The sequence below is a fragment of the Lepidochelys olivacea genome (assembly GCF_965140295.1).
Source record: "Lepidochelys olivacea isolate rLepOli2 genome assembly, chromosome: 13".
NCBI classification, from domain to species: Eukaryota; Metazoa; Chordata; order Testudines; family Cheloniidae; genus Lepidochelys; species Lepidochelys olivacea.
In genome coordinates this window covers 4,545,993-4,565,289 of record NC_140423.1, presented here as the reverse complement: position 1 = coordinate 4,565,289, position 19,297 = coordinate 4,545,993, and the positions used below count along the sequence as shown (strand labels likewise).

General features: G+C 43.4%; 1 protein-coding gene and 1 long non-coding RNA gene across 5 annotated transcripts in view; one reads left to right on the top strand and one right to left on the bottom strand.

Moving 5' to 3' along the window:
* Window positions 1-11,115, bottom strand: part of DNAJC5 (DnaJ heat shock protein family (Hsp40) member C5) — a 56,433-nt gene extending 45,318 nt beyond the window's left edge. For 2 of the 4 annotated variants that reach the window (XM_084645522.1, XM_084645524.1), the window contains exons 1-2: window positions 10,876-11,115; window positions 2,331-2,377 (exon numbers count right to left, since the gene is read on the bottom strand). The gene's annotated coding sequence lies outside the window, so the exon portion shown is untranslated. The remainder of the gene's footprint in view (window positions 1-2,330; window positions 2,378-10,875) is intronic. The other 2 variants (XM_084645523.1, XM_084645525.1) reach the window with 1 other exon arrangement.
* Window positions 11,116-11,346: 231 nt separating this feature from the next.
* The window catches only part of LOC311529538, a 12,544-nt gene continuing 4,593 nt past the window's right edge, over window positions 11,347-19,297 (top strand). Inside the window, exons 1-4 of the long non-coding RNA XR_014713836.1 lie at window positions 11,347-11,660; window positions 12,429-12,624; window positions 14,389-14,586; window positions 18,270-18,561. This is a non-coding gene — a long non-coding RNA (uncharacterized lncRNA). The remainder of the gene's footprint in view (window positions 11,661-12,428; window positions 12,625-14,388; window positions 14,587-18,269; window positions 18,562-19,297) is intronic.

The following is a 19,297-nucleotide window of genomic DNA, read 5'->3' as shown; positions in this document are numbered from 1 at the left end:
GACTAAGTCAATTTTTCTGAACAACAGTTGCATTTTCAACAATCTTAAAGATGGTCTGCAAAAGGATTATTTTAAAATATGGCTTATTTTCAGTTTTGCTTCTTCATGATTAATAGAGGGAATTAAAAGTGTGGGTTTGGTTTTTTGTTTTTGTTTGGGTTCCCCCCCACTTTCTTTTACCTCAGAAATACCTGGTAAATCAAATCTGGTCTTCCCCAAGGTCTCAGAGGATGTATATTTAATTCTCACACCTTATATGAAGGGGTATGAATGTTGAAGCGTTTCTTTCTCCAAAATTTTAATTGATCAACTTAACCAGTGTTAACAAATACCAAAAATCTAACTTTTGAGCAGTATGTCTAAAAACCCATCCTCCTCTCAATTTTCACTCTCCCAGCTTTTGTAATGTCACAATTTCACTATATCTCTAGGCACTAGAGAGACTTCCAGAAAAGACCGGACTTGAATTTCTCATGCAAAGTAGCCCAGGGAAACAGAGCAGCAATTAGTAAAGGGACACAGTATGAGGCTGCTATACTTAAAGGGTCCCTGCGTTGGGACCCGGAGCAACGGGTGGGACAGGCCCCCTTCCAACCAACCACTGGGCAGAAGTAGCTACACCCTAAGGAAGGGAATTAGAACTGTGGCACTCCACAGAAGGGAACCACACTACTGGGACTGACTTAGCGGGGAGCTGTGGTTAGCAAACTGAGTCCAAGCAGGAATGCTGGGCTCACTGAGGCCCCAAGGAGAGACAAGGAGTCCCCAGGGATGCTGTTCAGTACTAGAGGAGGAACCTTGCAACCTAGCTGGACCAACTGAGGGTACTGTGATGGGTTAAAGACTGAGCCCAGGGAGGGCTGCAGGACATTTTAGACTCTATACCCCGGAAGGAGTTAGTTTGTTTCACACATGGACAGAGTGTGACTCGGCTGGAGGGCTCGGTCACGGAAGACCCACCTGACAAGTGCAGAGACCGGGGGATACTGCGTGAGGAGAAAAAGCTCCAAATGAAGGCAACTATGTTTCACAGTGTAACAAAGGGCACAAATTAAAAACAATGGTGTAGCTGAGAATCTTTATTACTGGTGATAATTAAGAAATAGCACAGCTTGAATTTCAGATCCCAGTTTCAGTCTGCAAGCTGGGTAGTTAGAAAAAATATTCTGCATCTGAAATGAGCAAAACTGATATAGAAATCATTGGGACAGTAAGATGGAGAAACCTTAAATTCCACTTTTATAAACTCAGTTTTCAGAGCAGAACCACACTTAAAATAATCTTCAGGGGTTTATAATACAAGTACTCATATTACTCTACTGCATCATTACAAGTCACTCCCATTCTCAATGTATATTGGTTTTAGTACTGTAAGGTATCAAGTTATTAAATGTAAACTTTTATTTCCCTAAAGAAAATAAGAGAGATCACGCTGCCAAAATGATGACTGGTCTGAGACTAGTTTGAGTGAGAGCAAAATTTTGGATCTACTTTTTTGGTGTTGACCAACACTAGAACATAAAAAGCATCCTATTATTCCTCATGCCATACTGCTCTCCACAGAATACAAGCATCACCCCTATATATTAACCTACTGCTAATCCCCCTAAGAAGAGTAATACCTCCAGAGAATCCCCGTCAATTTATTGTTTATACAATGTTTTGCGATCCCCAACTGAAAGGTGCCACAGAAGTATTATTGAATTCAAACGGTCAAACTAGGGAAGGAGGGAAAATGATATAGATCAAACATACTGAGGGAAAAATACAATTCACAACCCACTTTCCCCCACTACTCCTCTTCCAATAGTATCTTTACACACCCTGACATTTTATTTATTTATTTATTTTTAACAAACCCTGCCACATGACAGCAAGGAAGGAAGAGTGAAATCTCTTTTGCAGGATTTGTTTAAAAAAAAAACACTCAAGGGGGACAGCTAAGGTACTACAGTAAAGGGTGCCAAGAACAGAACGTAAGGAAAGGAACGTGGTTTAAAATAAGAAAGGACACAGGAGGCTAGGGTGGGGAGGTGCACATGAGATGACAGCAAGAGATTAAGGGAAGGAGAGAAGTTGGATTTTTATCATTTCAAATGTACACAAATTAATGTTACAATTCTCTCAGAGATATGGTGACAGGAACAAAACAAGATAACTTTGCTCACAGTTTATACTGTTACCAGAATCCCTTAATGCAACTACACTTTATGTGTTGTACAATTGTAAACATATTATTCTTCAAGCAATGGCTGACAAAAATCCACTTGCCTACTCAGAGTTTGCAAGTTAAAATCATGAACTAAGTGTTGTAGCAAAATGGTACTTACAAGTATAACAGGAACTCTTCCCAACAAGAGAATGGAAATCAGGAGTTCTATGGGATAAGACAGAAGGAATAAAGCATAGTAGGTCAGGTATAAGGAAGTGAAATGAGAAATCTAGTTTGTTAGTAATTAGGGATGGGACATTTTCTTACAGTTTACAAAGGGCTAGGATACCAGAAGGCAATGTGGATGGTGATTTTACATTGACTACAAGAGCTCCTTGCAGGCTTTCATAGACACGTGAACATTTAGCTATTTTTGTTTTCCCCTCAGATCTCTTGATCATCACATGCCTTCCCCCATAGGAAGTAGACTGCCACTCTCCAATACAATATTTGAGGAAGATCTTACATGTTCACTTTGTCTGCTGACAGCACTTCTCCCATGTTTCTATCAGAACTGAGAACCAAGCAAAATTACACTGAATCCATGACTATGGAGGAGGAAAAGGACTAAGAACCTCTAACATGCTTCCCCCCACCACCCTCATAAAGATTTGCTTTAACTCTTCATAGTACCTTAAATACTGTGATTTTTTTTAAAAGATGTAAGAATTATTTTGGGAAAGTTCAGTGTCCTGCCGTATATAAGGGGTGACACTAGATGACCACACTGGTCCCTTTTAGCTATGATAGCTGTAACTTTTATTTATAAAAGCATCTCACTGGAAGCACTTGAGGCTATTAAGTACTAGCAGTATGAATTTCCTGTACCTGACACATTTCTAGATAGTTACATACACTCCTCTCTCTACTTACTGCCCTTAGCAATTTTTGTATGTCAGCATTTTTTCCTGCAAACAGCTGATTCAATGGTTAAAAAGCAAAAATGAACACCAACTTTTCCTTTTTACCTACAGCTTAGTTTCTTCTTATGGCATTATCAACTGATTTGAAAGCAAAAAATCTTTTGATGAGTGTAACAATCTGTGCAAAAGCTCAAATATATTATAGAGTATGGGTCAAATGTTTAATATTTCAAAGCCAAGAGAAATATTGTTACAAGATATCAATTAAGAACAGTAAAAAAAAAAAAAAAGCCTAAGACAGAAAATAGCATTTGGCTTCGTGTTACAATACGAAAAATGGAGAGGAAAGGAATATTTTGTTGCAAATGTGATGTGTCATTCCATATTCTTTATGAAAATATGCTTATGACAAGAATATAACATAACTGAGATGTACTTCATGCAAGACAGCTCATGTGAGATATCATTGGAAAGATTATGATTTACTGAATGCGATTATCCTATTTGTACGCCTGTATCATTTCTGTATCTGAAGTTAGGAATATTCACTATGTATCTGTATTTCAACTATGCTACTTTAGGTGACACCCACTGCTAACACTTCAGGTACAACAATGGAAAAGCCAGACATGGCGGAGGGCCCATCGATAAGAACAATGGACTGTGAAAAGTTTGGCTTTCCTGCAGAAGCTCCATGCTGCCAGTGACTCATGGAAGCTATGATACTACAGAGTCACGTGGTCTTGTCACCTGATACTAAACATTACCTGGAACTTCTAGTAACTTTTAAAAAATAAAACAGACTGTGCTTTTGTCAGTGATTACATTAACAGAACCAAATAGCTTGAGAATAATATGAACTTCATCATACATTTTATTTTTACTGACACATTTCAAATACAAAATTTATTTAGAATTCTGTTTTTTGGGTATTTTCTTGTAATAGATTACTTCTGATAGCAGAATTTCTTTCAATTCCATCCTTATCTGATTCGTGCTTGCAGTGTCCTTTGGTAAGACACAAAAAAATAAATCTGTACAGCTTAGTATTTCTGAAGCAACTAAGGAAACCAAAGTTGTTTTTGAAACATGCAATAACCTTGTTTAGAATAAAAGAAGGAGCAGAACTAAATTATTTACGTAGCTCACTCATCCAGTGGAGATTTGACATAATGGGCCTATACAAGGAGTGGCACCTAGCTTCTCAAAGTGAGGCTTGGGCAACAGAAAACCAAGAAACCTGGAAGGGTACAAGCTAGTTTTCCTACAAATTCCTTCCTAATCTGATTTGAGGAAATTACACACGACATGTCTTTGCATGAGATCCACCCAGGCATACAGACTCAAGGTAGGTCTACACTTAAAACACTGTAGCACTTCAGTGCAGACACTCACTAAAGTGATGGGAGAGATTCTGCCATTACTATAGGTAATCCATCTCCCAAAAAAGTGGTAGCTAGGTCACTGGAAGAATTCTTCCACCCACCTAGCACTGTCTATACCGAGGATTAGGTTGGAATAGCTATGTCTCTCAGAGATGTGTATTTTTCATGCCCCTGAGAAAGGCAGCTATGCCAATGTAAGTTTTAAATGTCAATTAGCTCTCAGGAACTGACTTTTAAATCTCAAGAGCTCACCTGAAATACAGGTTACAGACAGGTGTCAATAGATCATCATCATCAAGGTAAAAAGTAAGTCAAGCTAAATTTACAGATATCTGTTCCTTTCTTGTTAAAATAGGAACAATAAGGCCAGGTCTACACTCAAAAATTAATTAGACCCAGCTACGTCGCTCAGGGGTGTGAAAAATCCACACTCCTGAGCGACACAGTTAAGACAAACGAACTCCTGATGTAGACGCACAAGGTCAACAAAAGAATTCTTCCATAGACCTACCTAGTGCCTCTTGGGGAGCTGGATTAACTACACGGATGGGAGAATCCCTCCCACCACCCTTGTGAGTGTCTACTCTGAAGTACGGCAACTGTGCCACATTGGAACTTTGTTGAAAGCAAGAAATATTTAAAGGGACACTGCTTAAAAATCAAACTTCAGTCTGAAATTACCTGTTATTGCTACACAAATTAGTTAAGGATATTATAAATGAAAGGAGCAAAACCTTTCTACCAATGTGATATATGCCATCATGTGCCAGCAATGCCCCTCTGCCATGTACATTGGTCAAACTGGACAGTCTCTACGTAAAAGAATAAATGGACACAAATCAGACGTCAAGAATTATAACATTCAAAAACCAGTTGGAGAACACTTCAATCTCTCTGGTCACTTGATTACAGACCTAAAAGTTGCAATACTTCAACAAAAAAACTTAAAAACCAGACTCCAACGAGAGACTGCTGAATTGGAATTAATTTGCAAACTGGATACAATTAACTTAGGCTTGAATAGAGACTGGGAGTGAATGGGTCATTACACAAAGTAAAATTATTTCCCCTTGTTTATTTCCCCTCCTACTGTTCTTGTCAACTGCTGGAAATGGCCCACCTTGATCATCACTACAAAAAGGTTCCCCTCCCCCCCGCTCTCCTGCTGGTAATAGCTCACCTTTCCTGATCACTCTTGTTACAGTCTGAAAGGTAACACCCACTGTTTCATGTTCTCTGTGTATATAAAATCTCCCCACTATATTTTCCACTGTATGCATCCGATGAAGTGAGCTATAGCTCAGGAAAGCTTATGCTCTAATAAATTTGTTAGTCTCTAAGGTGCCACAAGTACTCCTTTTCTTTTTATCGATACAGACTAACACGGCTACCACTCTGAAACCTTAGTTTATTATGATTATTTAAAAATTGATTCTAATCTTTGGGTTCTTAACAAACCGTTACTATAAAACTTAAAATATTATGCACACAATTAAACGAACAAATTATTTAATAAATTGCCCAGAACTCAGAAAACACCCATCGTCATTTTTAAACTAAGGGCTGGAGGAAAGCCAAGAGGTGCAGAGGAGGTTCGGACATCCCTTAGGGGAGGATCTATAAATGGAGATTCCCTATATCCTAATAAGGAGGAGACAGAGGATGGAAGATGATAAATTACAGGTAGGATCTGATGAGAAACAGTCAAAAGAAAAAGAGTCCCATTCAATTACATCATGTAATGGCGGACAGCTAAAAAGTGACAAGTTTTTAAAGTGCTTACATATCCGTGCTAGACATCTAAATAATAAGATGGGTGAACCAGAGTGCCTTGTATTAAATGAGGATATTAATATAATAGGCATCACAGAAACTTGGTGGCATGAGGATAATCAATGGGACACAGTAATACCAGGGTACAGAATATATCGGAAGGACAGAACAGGTCGTGCTGGTGGGGGAGTGGCACTATATGTGAAAGAAAGCATAGAATCAGATTCTACGACAGGGAAGTTTGGGCACCACTGACCTAGAGGATAACAGGGTTCTGAGAAATAGCCAGCATGACTTGTCAAGAACAAATCATGCCAAACCAACCTAATATCCTTCTTTGTTACTGTTACTGCTCCGGGGGGGGGCTGTAAACATGATATATTTTTATTTAATACAGCTTTTGACACAGTCTCACATGGCTTTCTCATAAGCAAACTACGGAAATGTGGTCTATATGAAATTACTATATGGTGGGTGTGTAACTGGTTGAAAGACCATACTCAAAAAGCAGTTATCAATGGTTCGCTGTCAAACCAAGGACGTATCTAGTGGGATCATGCAGGGGTTCAGTACTATTGAATATTTTCATTAATGGCTTGGATGATGGAGTGAAGAGTATGCTTATAAAATCTGAAAAATGACACCAAGTTAGGAGGGGTCACAAGCACTTTGAATGACAGGATTAGAATTCAAAACAACCTCAACAAATTGTGGAATTGGTCTAAAATTAACAAGATGAAATTCAATCAAGACACATGCAAAGTACAACATTCAGACAGGAAAAAAACAAATGCACAAATACAAAATGGGGAATCACTGTCTAGGCAGTAATACTGCTGAACAAAATGAGGGGGTTATAGTGGATCACAAATTATATGAGTCAATGTTCACGCAGTTGCAAAAAAGTTTAATATCGTTCTGGGATGTATTAACCAGGGTGTGGTACGTAAGACACAGGAAATAACTGTCCCACCCTGTTTAGCATAGGCGAGGCTTCAGCTGGAGTACTGTGTCCCACTGTGCGTGCCACACTTTTGGAAAGATGTGGACAAACTGGGAAGTCCAGAGGAGAGAAATAAAAATGATAAAAGTTTAGAAAACCTGACCAATGAGGAAAGTTTTTAAAAAATTGGGCAGGTTCCATCTTGATAAAAGAAGACAGAGGGGGCACCTGATTAGAGTCTTCAAATATGTTAAAGGATATTATAAAGAGAATGGGGATCAACTGTTCTCCTTGTGCACTGAATGCAGGACAAGAAGTAATGGCTTAATCCACAGCAAGGGAGATTTAAATTAGATATCAGGAAAAACTTTCTAACTATAAGGACAGTTATGCACTGGAATAGACTTGCAAGGGAGATTGTGGAATCCCTGTTACTGGAGGGTTTTAAGAACAGGTTGGACAAACAACTGTCAGGGATGGTCTAGGTTTACTTGGTCCTGCCTCAGCGCACAGGTCTGGATTAGATGACCTCTCATTATATGACCCGCCCTACGTTTCTATGATGCTACGATTTTTGTTACCTATATTTGAAGTTTACAAAGAAAGCAAGTATGATGATCAAAGGCACAAGCATCAATTATCAGAAATACTATCTGCCGAACAGGTTAAACTGCAATAATTCAACTAGGTCAAGATTTTCAAAACTAGAAACCTTAAGCTAGGATCCCCAAAATCATATTTTTGGTACCTCCCTAATTTTCCAAAGTACTAAGCACTCAATAACTCCCACTGATGACTTTATAAATGCTTTAAATACAGATACAGGAATAAAATCTTGGCCCCATTCAATAAGTAATTTCATTCTCTCTCTGATTATAGTTGTCCAGAGCAACTATCTGCCTGGCTGCTAATCATCTTTGGGTGATGAATCCTCAGTGAATGCTCCGGTATGACAGCCTCACCATCTCATTTACAAACTCAGTGAAATTACCCCAATTACTGTACTTTATTTTTGTAGCTCAAGTGCATTAACTTATCAAAATATAGGTTTCTTGGTATTTTAACTATGAAAGACTGCAGGAGATGCACTGATTAGTCATATTCTTTTGAAAGGCCTTCTGACCCCTGCACAGCCAAGGCATGTGTTAATGACCTAGTAAAGTGTGTTTTGTCTCTTGCTGTTTCTTTCAAGCACACATTGATAAAACACATATATTAAACTACAGAGCATACATACACCATGCATTTAGGTCACCCCTGTGTGGGGCATCAAGGTACTTAGACACTATTACCTAGGACTTGCCAATATGATGTATCAAAAACATGGAGCAGAAAATAAATGGTGTCAGACTAAAGTGACTCATCTACAACATGTAGTTTTATTTTCTTCACCACCACCACCATACACAGTCTTTTGCTCAGATTGTGCTTACCTTTAACAGTAAGATGAAATATGCAAGGAAGGGGAGGATATTTATTTACTTAGTGCTCATAAAAAGGAGCTAGATCAACAATCCTGAAGCCCAAAGACCGACTTATCCACAGAACAAATACACCATGGATATCGGTAGCACAAGTTTCCCTACACTGCTTTCTTAAAGTTAATTCTACCTTCTGTGTCTTAGTTATGATTTCTTCCCAAATCCAGCTTTGCATTAAGAAAAGCAGCACAGTTATAATTCTTACAGAACCCGCTCATCAGCATCGCTGGTATCTATCCCCCAGCACTAGTTACTCTGTCTAAGACCAGGCCACTTCTAACAACAAAATATATGTACACAATGACCCTGGGCAGTTTGAATGGTCGATATTAAAACATGAGCTTGTTCTTACAGTTTAACTGAATTTCTCCGTTGCTTAACAAATCTAAAACAAATGCTTCTTATGCACAACTGACAATATCCGACAGCCATTTGACCTGCCTCAGTGCACTTCACATGAAATAAAAAACCCTTGGCTCTTTTTAGATTTGCATGCTTATCATAGCTTAATATACCCAATGAGATGGCTAAAATGTTGCCAAAGCCAACCACTAAGTTGGCTTCAACCTAAAAGTTTTAGCTTCAATGGTAGCAGATTATAATAAATGTCAGATATACTATAATTTCACTTTTTCTTTTCCCAAAAGAAACTGTCGTAATAAAACACCATCGACTGAAGAGACAGATATATGCTATAAATTCATGCTCATCTTTGTATTTCTCCAAGAAGATCTTTTGAATTTGTCATTCACACTTACATACACATTTTATTACAGATTACAACCTCAGAGAGAGCATTAAATACACACAGACAAACCCATAGCAATGACTTTCTGCACACTCTGCAGACTGATGCTTCACTGAATCAAATGCAAGCAAAAGCTGAAAATCTCCTTGTGTGTCACACAGCAGCAGCATCACGCATGGATGGCTTTCACCTTTCTCTCTGAGGGAGAAATGGCTCCATCTCTATATTATACGCCAGTAATAAACCAATTGCCTTGTGTTACTATGCATACAATTGCAAGATCTAGATAAAGCATAAGCAAAAAACCGAAGTATGTTAGTAAACTGACTACCCCATCCACATTGTTACATCCAGACAGAATACCATTGGAATCAAATTGTCTTCATTAAAGCATCACAAAAAGCAGCACAAAATAAATCAGTTCTCCCTTCTCTCCAAATTCCTGTTTCAAAAACTAGGTTTCCCGTTGGTTCTAAACGCATCATTTAACAAAACTCAAGTGTGTAATACTCTGAGCAGCCACTAATTATAAAAATCCCAAGCAGCAACATAGGGGGAGACAACATCTGAAATCCCGAGCTGTCATTTGTCATTAGGAGTCTCAGTTAACACAAGCCCTAAATCCAAAGTTATTATTTATATAGTCTTTGAGGACTTTTTATTGTCATTTTGAAGTCCAAAGACAGAGGACACAAGCACACAAAAACATTGCAAGTCCCCCTGGTACCAGGTATGCAGGAGTGGGAGGAGGGAAGGGGAAGCTGGGCTTTCTTCATCCCCCGCCCGCCCGTCCCCGTCCCCCCACAGCAAGAGGTTCCCAGGGAAAACACAATGTCCATAATTTTTAATACCTTATTATGAACAGGTTCCGTAGCTATGTGGCATTTATGACAAATTGAGATAATCCCTTGTCCCCATACACACATATTGCTCCTCAACAGCTAATCCCCCCCCCCCCCAGTACAAAGACAGCTAATGTTTAACAGTCTCTGTTTCATGATCCAAAACGCAGCAGAAAGCAAAGGGGGTGGCAACTGGGGGTGGGATGAGGGATATTCCGCTTTATGATGAGGTCCCCTATTCTATCCCCCCGCCCCCCCCCGCCATTCCCTCTCCCCCCGCCCCCCCGCCCCCCTGCCCCTCTCCTCACGCCCCCCCCGCCATTCCCTCTCCCCCCGCCCCCCTGCCCCTCTCCTCACGCCCCCCCCGCCATTCCCTCTCCCCCCGCCCCCCTGCCCCTCTCCTCACGCCCCCCCGCCATTCCCTCTCCCCCCGCCCCCCTGCCCCTCTCCTCACGCCCCCCCCGCCCCCCGATGTGCTGCAGCGTCAGACCCTCCCCCTCAGCAGCATCAGCTCCATCTTGGCCTCCAGCCGCCCAGCCGGCCCTGGGTGCGTACGAGGCTCTGAGGCGCCACAGACCGGTGGGGGGGGGGCGGCGGGGCGAACGGACCCTGCTCCCCCCTCATTTACCTGCGCCCTCCGCAGCGGGCCGGCGGGTGCGCAGCTCCAGGGAGGGGGGTGTCGCCGGGCGGGGGGAGGGGCGGCTCTCGACTCCCCCGCGGGTGGTTGCGGGGGGGGAGGTGCGGGGCGGCGGCGGCTCCTCCTCACAGGCCGGCCCGGGCTCCGGCGGCGTCTCCTCAGCAGCCCCAGCCGCCGCCAAGCGCCACAAGCGAGCGGGACCCGGCGACGCGGAGCGAAGGGGGGAGGAGCAGGGCAGAGGGAGGCTGCGTGCGCGCTCACACACGCGCGTGCGCGCCCTCCCAGTTCCGCGGAGACGAGCGCGCCACATCCCAGCGGGGCGGGGCAGGGAAGGGGCGGGGGGGGTACGCCAGGGGGCGGGGGCGCGCGCCGGAGGGGAGCCGTGCGCGCGCGCGCGCGCGAGGGGCGGGCTCCGCTCTGAGGGGCGGCGTGTCCCTGCGGGGAAACACCCGGGGACCGGGACCAGCGCGGGGGCGGGCGGCTGCTCCCCGTGCTCTTCGTCCGGGCGGCGTTGCGGAACCGGGGAGCCGGTTTCGCCGCTGGCCCGGCCCGTCCCGGCCCATCGCTGCGGCGAGCCCCCGTCCCGCCCGGCTGGGAGGGAAGGCCGGAGGCGCCCCGGGAAGCGCTGCCGCGGAAGCTAGGGGCGGGGGTAAAGCTGCGTGGGGCAAGGAGGCAAATCAGCGCGGCCGATGAGGGTTTTTGAACGGGGAAGCGTAGAGGGGACCCTTAAAAAGAAATCACCTTCCCTGACCGGGAATCGAACCCGGGCCGCGGCGGTGAGAGCGCCGAATCCTAACCACTAGACCACCAGGGAGTGTTGGGGAGGGTTCTTCACACAGCCTTAACTTCCTATCGGTGTTTCACTTTCATTTTCATAGTCAATACGCCATGGGAGAGAAAGTGGGTGAGGTCATATCTTTGACTGGTGCAGTGTCTGTTGGTGAGAGAGACAAGCTTTGGAGCAGGCCCTGAAGAAGGGCTCTGTGTAAGCCCCAAAGCTTCTCTCTTGCACCAACAGAAGTTGGGCAAATAAAAGAGATGACATCACCCACCTCCTCTCTGTAATAGCTGGGTCTAACTGCAATACAACATAGCAAAGTGAATGCTTAGCCTGCATTTAATCTGCTATATCAATGCAAAAAGAAAAGGAGGACTTGTGGCACCTTAGAGACTAACCAATTTATTTGAACATAAGCTTTCGGGAGCGACAGCTCACTTCATCGGATGCACAGCTCACTTCATCCAATGCATTCATCCGATGAAGTGAGCTGTCGCTCCCAAAAGCTTATGCTCAACTAAATTGGTTGGTCTCTAAGGTGCCACAAGTCCTCCTCTTCTTTTTGCGAATACAGACTAACAGGGCTGCTACTCTGAAATATGTCAATGCAGTATTTTTAAATAAGTGAAAGGTATTATGATACACTGAGTGCTCCAAAGAGCAGCACCTTTCTTTCAACTATTGTCGGATCCTCCAGCCTCAGACTTACATATTAAAAATGCCCAGCATGTTACTGATAGTAGTCATTTGATCTATTTCTCCGCAGTTCCATGCATGACATTTCTCAGCAATGAAAAAGTCACCAACGCCACCATCCCCAGCCAAACAGAAGGTGAGAGGGATGGCAGGAGCCTTTCCTCTGACGCCTCCCCAGAAGCAAGTGGGGCTAAGCTGCAATCAGGAGCAGCTGTGGTGCTGGGACAGCCGGGCACAGAAGGGAGGCAGTGCCTGGCAGAAAGAGGGTAGGATTTGCTGGGAGGTAAAGCCAGGGTGCATCACCCTGCGTGGGCAGGCCAGGGTGAGATTGATGGGGCAGCAGGAGTTTTGGGCTGTCTCCCTTGTTCCCCATTCTGCCCTGTCCTTTTTCAGCCTCTGCCCCCATTTTGTCCCATGTCCCCCACTTCAGCCTCTTCTGTCCCTGCATCACATCCCCTCCCCCTCATTCTGCACTCACCCTGCTGTGGGGGTGGGGCCTGCAAGCACAGGTAGGCGCATAGAGACCCCTGGCCCCTCTGCCTCGGAAAGGGGTGGGAAAACTTTTTGGCCTGAGGGCCACATTGGGGTATGGAAGCCATGAATGCTCACGAAATTGGGGGTAAGGATGCAGGAGGGGTTGAGGGCTCTGGGGTTGGGCCAAAAATGAGTTCAGGGTGCGGGAGGGGGCTCCGGGTTGGGGTGCGGGAGTGTGGGCTCTGGGGATGAGGGGCTTGGGGTACAAGAGGGAGTTCTGGGCTGGGATCGAGGGGTTTGGAGGGCGAGAGGGGATTGGGGTGCAGGAGGGGGCCTCAGGGGTGCAGGCTCCTGGCGGCGCTTAGCACAGGCAGCTCCCAGAAGCATATCCCCGCTCCAGCTTCGAGGCACGGCCAGGTGGCTCTGCGGCCCTTCCTGGTCCACAGGCACCACCCCTGCAGCTCCCATTGGCTGGGAATCGCGACCAATGGGAGCCGCAGGGGCAGTACCTGAGGACAGGACAGCGCAGCGAGCTGACTGGCCACACCTCCGTGTACTACGTAGGAGCCGGAGGGGGGTCATGCTGTCTTCTTCCTGGGAGCCACGTGGAGTGGGGCAAGCTCCCGACCCTGCTCCCCAGCTGGAGCTGAGGGCCAGATTAAATGGTCTGACAGGCCAGATGTGGGCTGTGGGCCATAGTTTGCCCACCCCTGGCCTAGGAGCTGCAGGGACATGCTGGTGGGAGCTGGGGAGCCCCCCAGATAAGCACTGCCCCACACCCAAACCCCCTGCCCCTAGCCATGAGCCCCCTCCCACACACCCAAACTGCTGCTGCTCCTGCTGCCCACTGCGGAAGTCATGAAGATCACGGAAAGTCACGGAATCTGCGACTTCCATGACCTCTGTAACAGACATGCAGCCTTACTTATAGCATGGGAACATAGGAATTGCCAGACGGGATCAGACCCCAGGGCCATCACATCCAGAATCCTGTCTCTGACAGCTGCCAACACCTGATGCTTCAGAGGAAGGTGTAAGAAGTCTGCGGTAGCAGATGTGGGATAATCAGACCCCCACATTGATCTCATCTTAATCTCTAATAGAGATTGGTTTAAGCCCCGAACCACAAAGATTAATATCCCTTCCAGAATTTTTGTTAGCGTAATTTATAAGAGCTCTAGATATTCTTGTGATCCATATAAATGTCCAGTCCCATTCTGAGTTTTGCTAAGTTCTTGGTCTCAACTTTGACAAACTTTAACTGTTTGGAACTAATATTGCATGCTTTCTCTCTGCCTCAGCAGGGATTTCATTTTTTTAAGTTTGAGCAAAAGTGATTCAGACAGTTTTGAGAAAAGAGATCAGTGAAATATATCATCGGCAATCCCTCAATTCGAGGATGATCTCTACTACAGATTTACATATGGGTCTGAGATGACTCAGGAGTCTGATCCTGGAACCACAGATCTGCCCACAGTAGATACAGATATTTCCTGATGGGTCAGCTGCCTGCTGGGAGAAATTCTTTCTTTTTCCTTCCTTCTCTCTCTTTTCAGCTTTAAGGGCAAGACGCTTCTCCTCAAAGTGGGCCACTGCCTGATGGAGGATGTGGCACCAGTGACATATATACATATCACTCTCAAGCCTCCCAAAATCACACCAACTGGTTCCATTTAAGTCTGCTTTAATGGCTCAGCATTCACCATATACCAATGTCATATGGAGTTCAGATGGAGAACACAGTAGAGGAGCAGGTAAAGTGAAGACTTTTTTACTGGAATATGCTTTATTTACTATTCTATATCACAGCAGATCTATGTTTCTTGCAAAATCACTTTGGATGCTAAAAAAAGTGTGTATCTGATCTCTCTGAGGCCACATCCATGCTCCACTAGGGCTCCCTGATAGCTCACATCAGAGCATTAGAGTAGAGCTGATTGACATGTTGGTTTGGTTTGTATTTTAAGTCACCCAGAGACATTTAAAGTTAGTTATTTCTCAAGCATCTGCCTTACTTTTTTGGCATTTGGCGCACAAAAATAAATGCAGCTAATTCTAAACCATATTTTAAGGTATCTTTAAAAGCATCCTTTTTTACTGTAACCAACCTTTAATCATGACTGTCAATTTGTGGTATGTATTTTATTTAAAATTACTGGAATGGTAAGATGAAAAGATGGCAGCTATAGCACAGACATGCATTACTTTCATTTTTTTTTTTTTAAACACACACACACACACAGGCTCAAAGTCTGGGTGTTTTTCCCAGTAGCTTAAATTTCCAGGATTCTTCTGTTTATTCTCCTGGTGGTGATATCATTGTCCATGTAGTATGCTGAACTTGTGAACTCCCTTCAAGCTTATGCATTTGGAAATATGAGTTGTCAAGGTTCCTTCCCCACTGATCTGTAGGGTACAGATGTGGGGATCTGCATGAAAACCCCCTCAGCTTATTTTTACCAGCTTAGGTTAAAACTTCCCCAAGGTACGAATTATTTTACCTTTTGCCCTTGGACTTTATTGCTGCCACCACCAAGCGTCTAACAAATATATAACAGGGAAAGAGCCTGTTTGGAAACGTCTTTCCCCCCCAAAATCCTCCCAAACCCTACACCCCCTTTCCTGGGGAAGGCTTGATAAAAATCCTCACCAATTTGCATCGGTGAACAAAGACCCAAACCCTTGGATCTTAAGAACAATGAAAAAGCTATCAGGTTCTTAAAAGAAGAATTTTAATTGAAGTAAAAAAAAATCACCTCTGTAAAATCAGGATGGTAAATACCTTACAGGGTAATCAGATTCAAAACATAGAGAATCCCTCTAGGCAAACCCTTACGTTACAAAAAGACACAAAAACAGGAATATACATTCCATTCAGCACAGCTTATTTTATCAAAAAAAGAAAAGGAGTACTTGTGGCACCTTAGAGACTAAAAAATTTATTTGAGCATAAGCTTTCGTGAGCTACAGCTCACTTCATCGGACGAAAGCTTATGCTCAAATAAATTTGTTAGTCTCTAAGGTGCCACAAGTACTCCTTTTCTTTTTGCAAATACAGACTAACACAGCTGCTACTCTGAAACCTTATTTTATCAGCCAATTAAACAAAACAGAATCTAACACATATCTAGCTAGATTACTTACTAAGTTCTAAGACTCCATTCCTTTTCTGTTCCCGGCAAAAGCATCACACAGACAGGGAGACCATTTGTTTCTCCCCCCCATCCCAGCTTAGAAAGTATCTTGTCTCCTCATTGGTCATTTTGGTCAGGTGCCAGCGAGGTTATCCTAGCTTCTTAACCCTTTACAGGTGAAAGGGTTTTTCCTCTGGCCAGGAGGGATTTTAAAGGTGTTTACCCTTCCCTTTATATTTATGACATGAGTCCACCATTGTTTAAGCAGGGAGCCCTGGATAACCTTTCCAATGTTTCATTAAGCACTGCATAGCTGGGTTACAGCACCGGGTCTCAAACAAAAGCCCTGCAGAGTTGAGTAATCTTTCAAAACCTAAGGATCAAACGGTTTCACTTGCACCAACACCTTTCACATTCAGTTCCAGTTTGCCCTTTATTACCCCTTAAGAGGTCAATTAAGACAAGTGCACAGGTGCAAAATACTACAGTTAGGAAGGAAAAATCAAATGCACAAACACAAACTGGGGAATAATTGGCTAGGAGCCATACTGCTGAAAAGGAGATGGGGCTGTAGGAGAGCACAAATTGAACATGAGCCCAACACTGTAATGCAGTTGCTAAAAAGGCTAATATTCTGGCATGTGTTAAAGGAGGGCCATATGTAAGACATGGCAGGTACCTGTCCCACTCTACTAGGCATTGTTAAGCCTCTGCTGGAGTCCTGTGTCCCGTTCTGTGCGCCATAGTTAGAAATAGGGGAATACTTTCTAACTATAAGGATAGTTAGGCTCTGGAATAGGCTTCCAGGTAGCTCGTGGCGTCCCCCCACCAGTGATTTTTAAGAACAGGTTGGACAAATAACGGTCAGGAATGGTCTAGGTTTACTTGGTCCTGCCCAGCGCACGGGTCTTGACAAGGTGACCTCTTGAGGTCCCTTCAAATGCTATATATCTTTGATTCTCTGATATCTGGGCCTTGTGAGATCTCCACATTATATGCATTAGCACAGCTTCTGGCCTTTCACAGTTCTAACAGGCCTTTTCCCATTTGACTACTCTGACCCACATTTTTAAAGGAATAAATTATAATGCATTTACTAACAGAATAATCAGGCTGAATCCTGTTATACTGCAGTAGTGCCATTCATTCAATACATCAGTGGGCACATGCCCATTATCTTGGTATGCACTGAAGAGCCACCAAGCAAAATTGAGCTACTTTGTCACCTTATAGTGCCCCAAACAGGTGAAGAAAGACATATACACACTTATTAGTATTCCTTGAATTGATCACATGCTGGGACAGATACGTGGTCCATCCTGTCTCCAACTGTGGCCTGCTCCTGAATGGAAGATACTTCATTATTATTCAGTGATGTTTCTGTTCCTATAGCATCCAGAGACTCAGAAAGAATCAGTTCCCCAGTGCATTAGGGAAAACAAAACCTGTACAAACAAAGATATGATCCTACTCCAAATTGCTTACGTTCTAAAAGTTTTAATTTCATCCTTGCTCCCATTGTTGATCCATTTTTTCAGAGTGAAGCCTTTGTAATTTTGTTCTCCCTAGTCTAAAATAGAGTTGCTATTATTTATATCAAATTATTTTTTCAAACAATATTTGCTTTAACATTAGCATTGAGTAGTAAATTCCACAACTTAATTGCATGTTATGTAAAAAGTAGTTCCTTTCAGCTGCTTGGAATTTGTTGCCTTTTAATTTCAGCGCCTGGGATCAGACAAACAGGAGAAGCACTACCTTTGTAACCTTCACTATTTTATATACAACAGTCGTATCCCCCCTTTACTCACCTAACCAGACTAGTAAGGGTTATTTATTTATTTTCCACCCTTTAATAGACATTTCTCATTGATGTCTCCAAATCATTTTTTGTGCCTCTCTCTGGTCCTTCGAAACTGAACACCATGTTGAGGGTAAGGGCCTAGATACCTTTTATCATCTGTTATGACTGTAGAAGACTTCGCACTTGAAAATTAAAAGAAAAATCAGATCTCGGTCTGCGTTTTGCTTAATTGGGACCATTGCAATATTTGGTGGAGTTTATATATAAATTACTAATGTCCCCGTGTTTCAATTACTACAAATATTTTCAGGGTGGGGAGGATTTATTGAAAACAGATAAAAACTGAAGTTACAAATCAGCTCCATTGAAATCCCGCCATACCCTAGTTTGATGGTTCACTTTTCCGTTTCCCATCTCTGCAGCCCTTGGTGGATGCGTGTTGTAATTCCTGGTTCTATGAATCTCCATTTTGACATTATGAATTTTCATACTGGCACAGGGAAGAAGCCAAGCCTTGCTCTCCTGAGTTACTTCTCTACGAAAGCTCAGTTCAGACACTGCAACTGTATTATTATTTTTATGAAGTACCTACTTCTCCTGGTTGAGATGAATCTTTGATCCATCTTTGTTATATGAGTGGTTGATCTTCGCAGCGGCGTGGAGCAAAAATATTTTCCATCCAACGACTGTAACCTTGTCTGCTTTTCTGGCTGCACTGATGGAGGCCCAAGATCATGACTCCTGACCAGGGGCACACAATAAATAGATACCACTGCATTAATGCCCCAATGGTAGGTGCTTCAGAAATACTACACATTAGGTTGGGTCCCAGAGTTTTGCATCATGAACAACATCTTCCTTGCAACAGTGAAGTGATGCAATGAAAAAAATTTACCAACTGCTGTGAAAGAAGAACCTTCTCAGCAGTGGAAGGGGGTCCAAGATGCAGGCTAACTGCTGCACAGTCAACAGCACCAGTGTAGGAGGAAATGTCAATATTAAGTAAAAGGCGTCGAACCTGGTAACATTAGCCCCAGAATCTGACAAGCAGTGCTGGGAATACAGATCTTATAAATTCAGAGCAATGAGGAAAAATAATCAGGTTTTAAAAAAAAAACCAGAGGAATGGGAAGGAGGAGATTCTGAAAGAAGTGATGATGCTCTGTAATAATTTATGAATACTGTATGGTGACCTGATTATTGGGATGTTTGCTGTATGAATATATTGATTTAGATTAATAAAGGAGTTGTCAGGGAGGGAAAAGGGAACAATGGCTCAAAATAAGCCACTCCTCAGAAAATGGTTGATGGTTAATGGTTGATAAGAGACAAAGGCCTGAAGTAGCTTTGAAGATTCTACTGCCTAGTTCCAGCTAATTTACAGAACTGGTTTGGGTGACTGGGGCCAACGCCCGAAGTCACAAGAACAGAGGAGCTCTGGTTGGATTAAAAGGGAGAGAGCAGAGAGTTGTCAGACCAGACTGACAGACAGGTCCTTACAGGGGCAGGATGTCTTGGCTGCCATCA